Below are 9233 nucleotides of genomic sequence, written 5' to 3'. Positions count from 1 at the left end.
AGCAGTCTTCGCCATGGGGAAGAATTTAGTGAGAAACTTTTGCGCGAGATCCTCCCAAGTGGTTATAGATCCTGCTGGTAGAGAGTGTAACCAGCACTTAGCCTTGTCCCTCGGAGAGAATGGGAAAAGGTGTAGCTTGATAGCATCTTCAGTCACATCATTGAATTTGAAAGTGTCGCAGATCTCGATGAAATCCCTGATGTGCATGTTGGGGTCTTCAGTAGGAGAACCCCCAAACTGAACTAAGTTCTGTATCATCTGAATCGTGCTTGACTTGATCTCAAAAGTGTTAACCCTGATGCCTGGTCTGATGATACTTGACTGAATGTCATTAATCTTAGGCTAAGAATAGTCCATCAAAGCCTTCGGATTTTCTGCTTGATCTCCCATCGCTACTACAACTGGTTCTTCGACTTTCTCTTCTTCCTCTACCTTCTTTTCTTCCTCAAAAACTTTATTAAGAACTACCATAACTTCCTCCTCAACTTTATCCAGTGTTCTCTTACGAGTACACGAACACGTATGCATACACCCTCGCTAGAGTACCTGAAATAAGATAAGAAAACAGATAAGTAACAATGTCTGAGTCAATGAACTTTAACGACCACTGATGGAAAGCACATAAACTATCAATTAACACTACAGTCCCCGGCAGTGGCGCCAAAAACTTGTTAGACGCTAAACACGCGCTAATAATACACGCAAGTATATAAGTTTGCAAGTAGTATATAATCATTTCTAGTTCGTTCCCACAGAGACTGTATTGGTTAACTAATTAATTCACACACTTAAGCAATCATGTATGGTTATTATTCAATGTTAAGACGATGACAAATTGAGGTTATTTATAACTAAGAATTAAACTAATGATTATAACTACGAGAATAAGATTGATTGAATTAATATATATGACAAACATGGGATTCTAGCTTCATTAAATACTTCATTCAATAGCCTTATTGTTCTTAAAATTAGCATGCAATGGTGATGACACTAATCAGACAACACGAAACTGATAAACGCCAACTTTCGTTGCACGAGTACCATACTACCAGACATCCATAAAAGAGATAGAAGCTGAATAGACACCAATTATATTGAGACCCTATATGTCTATAGAATTTGACAACATAACGGTTTAAGCACAAGTATTCTCTCTTGATTACACAGGGCAAGTAAGATGGTTAAAATTACTTTAGAATCATGCATATCGAATACATGAACCTATGCTAGCATGGCAAGTTCTAAATCCTTAAATTCACTTTTGCTTCATTAAGAATTAACACACTATCTTATAAGTTCACGACGCTTATAAGACGAATACACATAACCAATACTAGGATATCATACAATCACCGCATACTAAGGCATCAAACAATTTAACTAAAGAAATCCATAAATAAATCTACTGGAACCCCACGTTAACGATTATCCCATAATCGGACTCATCATCAACATGGGTTCCGATGAAAGCATGGTATATAAAATGTAGTCTTTATAACGAATAAATAAAACCAAGTACAAAACAAGATTAAGGTTCAAAAATAAGAAAACTAGCATCCAAATACAACTTAAAAGAAAGGTTCATAAGTAAAAACAAGATCTTCTTCGTCTTCGTTGAATCGTGCTAAAACGGTCTTCTTACGCTCTCCTTGATATATCTCTGGCTTGATTACTTATTAAAAATGACCTAGAGTTGTTTATATAGCAGCCCCATGCAGCATAGAAGTCTCCCAATTCGAATTAGAATAGAATCAGAATTCTGCATCCCGACACGGTGCGGCCGCGCGCGCCGTGCGCTTGATCAGCGCGGGTGCGCTTGCATTCTGTACTTCAGCGCGGCCGCGCGCTTAATCAGCGCGGGCACGCTGGGCTTCTGCCAAAACTGACTTCTTTATTTTTCTTGCAGCTTCGAGCCGGCTTTCAACGAGCTTTTGCCCAACACCACCTTGACACCAAATTAACACCAAAATAATGCTAATGCACCTGATTACCTAGATAATGCCTGAAATAGAAAAACACTCGAAAACACGTTAAAATACTTAACAACTTGAGTACAAAGGCATCATTTCAAAGTTTATTAGAGCATTATAAAGTGTCATAAATGCCACTCAACAAGAACGCGCCCTAACTTTCCAAGAAGTTAGGGCTTTTCTTGTCCCAAAATCACCAGGGCGTGCCATAATATTTAGGACGACCTTTGTGAAGCCCTCAATCACGGGGTTAGGAAATGAGGACACACACACCTTAATTTTAATAATTAAATATGCATAAACCCCGATTAAATACTAACAGGATCAAACAGGATAAAGTATGAGACAAGATTACAACTACCAATCATAAAATATAACTTACAACCCCAAAATATTATTAAATAAACAATATCGATTCTGGCTGGAAACCGACAGATAACCCATTGTATCTTTACAGATTTCCTTCTAGGCACGTGCTCACTCAAAAATACCACTACCTGCTCTGGCAACCGGAAGCCCTCAACACGATAGGGACCACCAGGTACGCTCTTACGAGCAGTGCGCCTAAGCCTAGCCATCTTATTGCTTAACTGCCATGGTTAGATTAAAACAAAACATATGAGTATAAAACTCAACAAGTAACTATAAAGCAGTTCTACGATATCAAATTCACAATATACTTCACCAAACTCAGGGCATTCTACTTTATTTCTTCTAGGTGGCAGATTTCCAGCTTTAGGGTCAAGGAAAGGTTATGAAGGATAATGTGGGGCTTTCAAGGAACAAGGCTCAATGCAGAACGAAAGCCGACATTCATTACAAATCATTAAAGGATCAGAATAGATCTTTCAGAATGAGGAAAGCAACAGTATTTCACCTATATGGAATCAAATTTTATGATCAACAGATTAAAATCAGGGTTCTCGAGCTTTAAGCTTCATATCAACACAATCAACTATTTTCAAAACAATATAAACCATTTTCATTTTCAAAAATCAATTTACTGAACAAAAAGTTTCAGTTCCCTTTTAAATAATCAATTAGAACCCTTGATTGGATCACTTTTATCTTTCCATTTCATTATAATACGGGTGATCAGCCCGTACCGACCTCCATCCGGTCTTTAAGGTACCAATCGGCATAATTTCAGCCTTAAGTTGGACTAGCCCCGCTAGCCTCTTACCATGACTGGACTAGTCCCACTAGCCTCTTACGTCCCAATCCAATCCATCAGGAATTCGTTTGGAAAACCTTGAGTTGGAAAAAAACAAATAGGTTTTCTAAAATCCATTTTATCATCCAAACTTTCTAATTAATCACTAATTTCCAAGAATGAACATCAACAAGTCATGATCATTACTAAAAGTCATTTTTGATCTTCTAAAAACCAAGATCCCATTCGGGTTTTTCAAAAAAACAACACATGCAAATGATTTTCTTAATCCTTAAATCACAAATCATATGAATATCAACCCATAATCAACCCATAATCAAAATCAAATCAATAACTTCTAAAAACCAAGACCATTCGGGTTTTCAAAATCAACACATGCAATAATCAAAAGAACAAGTTTGATGTAGTAGAGTTCAGTGGTTACATCATTACTCACCACCGGTTCACCGGAGTTCATCACCGGTGGCGGTGGCCTCACTGTGGTGCCCTCATTCGAGGGTATCCTACCATAAAACCTCCGATTATTTCTAAAATTACAAAAACAAACGCATACAAGACATGATCACCACAAGTTCACTTCATCTTGATCTTATAAAGCAACAATTCGGCATAGCCGAACCTACACACACACACACAACCCACATACAAGTATCAAACTATGCATACAATAGGATTAAAGCTCATATATGGAACAAGAATGAATTTCCATGGAAGAATCCATAAAAAAATCAAGTGTAGAAGAGTGATATACCGAGTGGAATAGAGAGAGCTTCGAGAGTGAGAGAGATGAGAGAAAAAGAGAGAATGAGAGTGTGGTCGGGTGGAAAGGAGAGGAAGGAGGAGGAAAGGAGTTTATATAAGCTTAGAGGGCAGGGGCATTTTAGTAATTAACTAATTTCTCTCCTTTGTTTGATTAACCCTTTTCTTTTTACTTAATTAAGATAAAAATCAAATATAAAATATCTCTTTGTCAGAATTTCAAAAATTATTGCAATTGACAACTTTAATACGTAGATCTCGAAATTAGCTTTTCAACCATTACTCATAATAGATTTTTGAGCGAACGGTTGATTTTATATGATTTTCGCAAGTTCGTGCTAATAATAACATTTTTCCACATAAAAATCAATTTAAAATGCAATGTCTACCAAATAAATCCATTCATTATTTTTAGAAAGTCCCTAAGACTATTATGAAGATAACAAAACAAATTCCATGTTTTTATCTTACTCAGATAATTTTATAAAAATACGCGAAGGTTAAATAAACCTTTATCTAAATCAAATAATTCCTTTTAAATTCATAAAAATGTCACAGAGCACATAGTCATGCACACAGACAAGAAATCACACATATACGATCACATAACGACTCAGTTCTGATCATAGAATTTATCCTTCTTTAATTTTTTACCCCTTTTTACGCGTACCGGGTCACATTCAGCCTGACGGCCCGACGCTCAGCGTTTCGATTACGCTTCTCATTATCACTATCGACCGACACGTCACTTAGGACGAAATACTTTATTTAAACATTCATTTCACTCAATCACACACAATTCCCATTTTATATTCTTTATATCCTTATTAGGACGGGTTCCGTTCTACCTGACGGCCTGACACCACAGCTTAACCCTTAAGCTGACTCTTTAAATTGGAACGTTTTTACTTACGCTCCTATATTCTAATATACAGAAAAGACAATTAATCAACACTTAATCACATAATTATAATCACATCACATAAAACATACTTTATTAACTTAATTACGTCGAAAAATTCTCAGTCGTCACAACCTTTATTGCCATATTTTGGAAGGAGCGCTCTTTTCTTTATGAGAAATAGGGCAAGCCCTAATTCTGATCGATTATCGTATCTTTTCTCAATTGACCCGACTTTGACCCGGATTATTCTTGCACCGGATTTAGGGAATAACATAAACCACAAGTAGAAATAAGAATACATGTATAAACCAGAGCATGGATGCATATAACAATTGCTTTGATGAATCAACTATTGTTCGTTATCGCGTTTATAGAAGGACAAGCGAGACATTTGTGTAAAAATTGACTCACTGGCCCTAGTTTGACCATTTCTATTTTTTGATATAATTTTATTAGTCTCTATATGAATATCAAAATCACGCCAAAACTTGACAACATGAAGAGTCTCTTCTTCTGTTGATCTCTCAACAACAATTCTAGAAGCAAATCCTTTCTTTTTCATTTGAAGGAAAACTTCTGAGGGATTATTTTCGGTAAGAAGAACCATGTATAACCCAACCCTTTTTCGATAAAAAAAATTCAGAAATAGGCAATATCTTATCAACGACCCTATGACCATTCTCCCATCCCACCCAGGAAGATGCAATTCTATCACGACCCACCTCATCCTCATGAGTTGGCACATAAGGCAGATTGCAAATAATAACATACACTGACCCTCCCAACCGCCCCTCCAATGCAGATGCAATATCAGTCCTTATTAAATCCGCATAAACCCCGTATGCTTTCGGTGTCTAACTAGTCACTTGTATTGCATAAGGGTTAATAGCCATATAGTACGACCCACTCTCCACGTGTCCAAGAATAAGAGCTAGGGAAGTAAAAACAAAACATGTATACAATAAGATAAATATAATCTTACAAACACATAAAGCAAATTTATCAACAAAGATTCAAAATTTATATGGATGTGCATGTATATATATATAAGTTGTGGGGAATCTCACCGATTACGTTGTCTGGCCGCTGGTTTATGCTCCATGTTCTTGGTTCTAATTTTTAGATTTATGCTTAAATCCCCTTGTACTCACTCTTTTAACAGTCGGCTCGAATCAGGTCGGGTGGTTTGATCAGGTCACCTTACATTATCCGGGGAGTTGCTAAATACAGTAAGAAAGACATTGTAACGCATAGTAATCGACGGTAGGGCTGTATTTGATGAATACTATGCGGGGTCAATGCTTATATCCGACGAAAAAAGGGACACGTCCCCTTTTCGTATTACCTGTAACTGATGTAATTTTATTATTTTGTTATTTTATAAAAACAAATTATAAAAGATCATAAATATATATTATTGAGATTAATGACGTTAAAATATTTACTTATTATTTTTGCATATATTATATTATTGAAGAATTCAAAATTTAGATAGTTAAAATCTTAAAAACTCTTCCTACTACACCATATAGAGCACTTCGCTGGGTGCAGAGGCCGTAGTAAAGTGGAAATTATTGAATAATAGTGGTGTATGTAGATGATTTGATATTATTTTTTTATATTATTTTTTTAATTTTTTCTTGATTTATTAATTTTTTTAATATTATGATTTGAATTACTAAAATTATTTTTGGAAGTGTTTGGTTCCTAAAAAAGAGGTAAGAAGAATTTGAGTGTGATTAGAAATTATGTTGGATAATATTTTATAGAGTTTCCAGTTATATTAAATAGATGATTCAATTTTTTTAATTAAATTATATCTGTTTAAATTTTATTTTAGAATTGTTAAAATACTTTTTAGGAAGGTGTTAACCAAACAACTAAACGAAACCATGTTTCCATTATAATAGATTATATAGCTTAAAACTCGTGTGATGCACGAATCTTTTTTTAATATTATATGACTTTAAAAAAATAATTTGAATTGAAATCTTAAATTTGCTCATTTAAAATTTTTAAAAAATATGATTTCATGATATATATATTACTATTCTTATATATTCATAATATTTTTTTAATAAGAGATATTTTAAAAAGAAAATAATACTTATTGAACGATATAGTTTTATTGATATTTCTACGTATTTTTACAAAAAATGATTATATTTTAATTGAAAGTTCTGTTTTAGTTTGGATCAATAATATATAAATTATGCTTAATCTGATATTAACTTCATTTTATCCTGAATTAATAGTTTACATTATTGTGTTTTAACCCGAAACTAATTACGCAGATAAAATTTAACTAATTATTTTTAGTTTGAATTTTAATTTTTTAAGCCCGGTTCAATATGAAATACAGTTGGTTGCTGAGGAAGATAACTGAATGAATTAAATTCATTCTGCTTTTTTTGTAGGCTTTCAAATTCTTTGGACAAGTGGCTCAATATTGTCCACAAAACCAAATTATTTGTTTCTGCATTCAATGAAATAACCAAGTGGTTACTGGCGGAAAGAGGGGAATTTCCCTTGCAATTCTGATTCTTACTTGCGACCACAGGGAAACAAGTAATCCTCGTTTCCTTTGAACTTGCGAGTACATGGAAGTCTTCCTTTACTTGTTACTTGCGACCACAAGCAAACCAACTTTGCCTTATCCTTTCCTTTTTACTGGCGACTAGAAGACATAATTCTTCCTAGTGCTTACTTATGACCACGAGGCCATGAGTGGCCTAAGAAATATTTCTTCTTAGTGGCCACTAATGAAATGGCTGACTTGAGAGCACAGTTGTAACATTTGCCTTAAGAAAGTTTCTAACTTAAGAGTAATAGAGTAGTAATTGACTTAGATTGAAGAATCTAAGTTACGCCCTTTAAAGCAGCTTAGTTTTATCCTGACTTGCAACCACTAGCAATTATGCCTTACTTAAATTTGCACCTCTTGAACTCCTATAATTGTATCAGTAATAGATCTTATATAAAACTAAATTAAACCCTTTCTAATATGTTGATGTTTGGTGCACTAATCTGGTTCACAAACAACTAACATGAATTAATTTAAATCAATTTCCTTGACAAAATTGAACTGATACATCTTGGTTGATTATTCATTGCTTCATTCACTGAACCCCTGGTCTTTAATACTTCAAATCAAATCATTTCACTGAAACTGGAAGTTCTTTGACATTTTATTCTTCACGGAGGCTTGAACATATTAATGAACTTATTCCCATAACCTGGTTATGGACTTGAAGCATTAATTCCAATTTTTGATTCTTTTTATTTATCCAGTCTTCATCTCCGTTGTTCATGTGCTTCACAGTTTAAAATAATTTATTTGTTTCTATTTTATATTGAGTTATATTTCCTCGGGTACATATTATGTTACATTATGCTTTACAGTCTCCTCTTATTTATTTGTTAGAGTTCGACATGTAAATCCCTAAAGATAACTCAACTAACAATAAGAAAAAGTACATATTGAAAACAGACAATAATATTAAATGCATTCTGAATTACATATACAATTCCAGATTTCTTAAATTACAAATTACAAAGAAGTGTTCCTCTAGCCTGAACAAATAGTCTAAGTCTTTTTTGTCTTTGTCTTCTTTTGCTTCTTGCCTTGACTACCTTCTTCTTCCTGAGTAGATTGAGTCTGAACAGATTTTCTCCTGGTATCTTTCTTCCTGGGATCTGATTTCCTTGATTCTGGAAGAGATGTTCCTTTGCTTCAATTCAGAAGATCATTCAGTCTTGCTTGTACGGAATCACGAGCTTCTATTTCAAGTGCATTAACCGGAGGTGGATTGTTCAGTTCTTTAAGCATCAATTGGGGATATCTGGCCTTAGAGCATTTAGTAATAAGTTCAAATAACAATGTAAACCTTCTTGCCATTACAAAGACAGTTATCCTTTTAGGATTTCCTTGTACTCTCTTGATATCGTTGACATATTCTTCTTCCATTACATCTTCAAGAATCTCCATGATTGGAATCAGTGCAACCTTTCCAGTTTTGCATGTGGAAGCTTTAACATCCAACAAGACTTATTGAGTCTGATTCACTTGCTCTGAAGTCTTTGATCTTGATCTTCTTCTTGTTGATTCCAAAGACTAGATCCCTTTCATCATCTGTGCTGATAATAGGTTCACTTTCTTTTAGAAGATCAATTTTTGCATCTCCATTAATAAACACCATCTCATGATATGCTCTGGTTAGCTTCTTCATATCTTTATCAGAATCTCTGATCATCTTGGCAGTTAGCCTATAAGCATATAGAACTTCAGCAGTTTTGAGGTCTGCTTTTGATCTTTTTACTCCTGGAGCTTCCAATTTTACTCTCTTTCTTCTTAGTTGACTTTCCAAAAAAGTGAGTTGTTGATAACGAATAAGCCTTAAGTGGTCATCAGACAATGAGATGT

The 9233-nt window shown here is 34.4% G+C and overlaps 1 pseudogene; it reads right to left on the bottom strand.

The window, feature by feature from the left end:
* Positions 1–5159: 5159 nt before the first annotated feature.
* On the bottom strand, positions 5160–8798 carry LOC141714115 (uncharacterized; annotated as a pseudogene).
* Between the last annotated feature and the right edge of the window lie 435 nt (positions 8799–9233).

The sequence above is a fragment of the Apium graveolens genome, chromosome 3 (assembly GCF_009905375.1).
Source record: "Apium graveolens cultivar Ventura chromosome 3, ASM990537v1, whole genome shotgun sequence".
NCBI classification, from domain to species: domain Eukaryota; kingdom Viridiplantae; phylum Streptophyta; class Magnoliopsida; order Apiales; family Apiaceae; genus Apium; species Apium graveolens.
The sequence above is the reverse complement of the archived record's forward strand: the minus strand, read 5'-3'. Positions and strand labels throughout refer to the sequence as shown.